A 2,203-nucleotide genomic window follows, 5' to 3' on the forward strand; every position below is an offset into this window, starting at 1 on the left:
GAAAATTAACCTATGCCTTCTCCCGCCTTGGTCGAGGGCGAGAGGGAGTGTCAGACTCTTACTGACTAAACCACCCCGTTTCTGCTTCTCCTTTGCGAGCCGGAACCCCGGTAAACCCGCTAGGTTGTACACTGCTTCGGATGACATACATACATATTTTTATGTACACTTACGATGCTCAAGCCACCAAACATTTTATGACCTATTTTTATGGGGAAGGACTTTGTTCGGCAATGGGCGTGTTCCAAATGATAGTGAAGATGTTGAACTGTATGGTAAATTCTTGATTACCATAAGTAAAACATAGGTAACCGTTATTATAACCGAATATAAGTATCGAATATGGACAATAGACACAGTCAAAATCAGTCCAAATTACTCGATCTTTTAGTCCTTCTCGTATTTTAATTACTGCCACACTCAGTTTTTGTGTTACGTTTGTAAAAGACATTAATTTTACTGGTATTATGAGAGCTTTGTCTTCGTATAACTCATCATTTATAGTTTATATAATAACTAAAATAAAAACTGCCGTACTCAGAGACATTTAATGATTACTTAAACTATTCCTTAATTACGATTTTGTTCCGAAAACAATTGCTAAGGACTGGCAGAAGTAACCATTGAATGACTCTGAGTAGGTACGGCAATTAGACTTCCTTAACACATTGAACACCGTAGTGGTCACCGGTGACCGACGTTAGCGGAGGATTTGCCTTCATCTGTTTTCTATTGGCAGTCAAAGGCTTAAAAATTTAATGATTTCATGTCCGAAACCGAGACAGTACATCCGAATCCAGTATCCAAAACACCACACACCAACATCACTACTTTCAACCACGTAAATTGAGACACATTGCCACCACAAGTGACTTTTATGGCCTCATTCTGTCTCACAACTTAGACAAACGAATATGACCTCTACACCTTTCATAATAAGAGTGCCATGGACGGCAACAGTAACGTGGTTATAGGAATAGGAAAGAGTCGCCTACGCGCCACCTACGTGAACCTTGGTTTTAATTTAAATGAATTTTGGTGGTACTAAGTTGACGGGGACTGTGCAAGTCAGACTATAATATACTAAGTACACCAAACTAGAAAAAAATCTGGATTTTGAACCTTATTTATTGGTAATAGGTACTACTAAGTTGACAGGAGCTGTAGCAAGTCAGACTATAATATACAAAGTATACTAAACTAGGAAAAATTATGGATTTTGAACCTTATTCATTTTGTAAGGAAGTTGACAATAGATTATTTTTGTATGTATGTAATTTCTGTAACCCATGTATTTATTTTATGGTGCTTTTATATTGACATATACTATCAGCCCTCCTATTCTTCCCATGGTGTCGTAAGAGCCGACTAAGGAACTTCATGTTTAACAGAAACCGGGTAGCAGCACTAACTGATTGGACTGACACTTTGGAAGTGGACCTAGCTTCACTGACAGACAGACTGACTGACAAATCAATTTGACGTTTCAAAAATGTCTAATTTATGATTAATTGAAATAAATACTTTGACTTTGGTAAAGTTTTTAACAAATCTGTAAGCATAGACACAAATACATAATATAATATATTTTATTCCATAAGCACAGATGCAGAAACATTGACAAAACAAGTAATTTAAAAAGAACAAATAAAGTAAATATAAGCAGTCGTATGTATGTCGTAGGTATCTCATAAGAAACAAAACAACACAATCCAATACACTTTAACCACAAAACATCCACTAAACATTTCACAAACATCCCCCCTCCTCCCATTTTGAACCCAAACCACCCCTTTATGACCCCTAACACAACCCTTCAACAGTAATAAAAAAAACTATAAAGAACCTTTTCTAAACAAAGAAAGTACATCCATATGGCACATTGAGTTGTAGGCGGGACTGGTATGAGTCAGTAGCAGGTTTGAAGCCGGCTGAAGTCATCGCTGTGGGCGCTTACAAGGCGAAGTGAATGAAAATATTCAATACTTATGTAACGTGGGCTGTAACGAAACTGTATCGGTTTTATAACATCAATTGAAATTGAAGAAAGGTCGCTTATAATCAAGGTCTTTAGAATTTATTGATTAGGAAATGGTTTATTTTTTTATGTAAAAGTAATTGTTGTTTGTATAAAACCTACTTGAGTTTTTGCATATAATTGGCGATTGACGTAATACATAGTATGTTTTGAATGATTTTTTTA

The sequence above is a fragment of the Spodoptera frugiperda genome, chromosome 10 (genome assembly GCF_023101765.2).
Source record: "Spodoptera frugiperda isolate SF20-4 chromosome 10, AGI-APGP_CSIRO_Sfru_2.0, whole genome shotgun sequence".
Classification (NCBI taxonomy): domain Eukaryota; kingdom Metazoa; phylum Arthropoda; class Insecta; order Lepidoptera; family Noctuidae; genus Spodoptera; species Spodoptera frugiperda.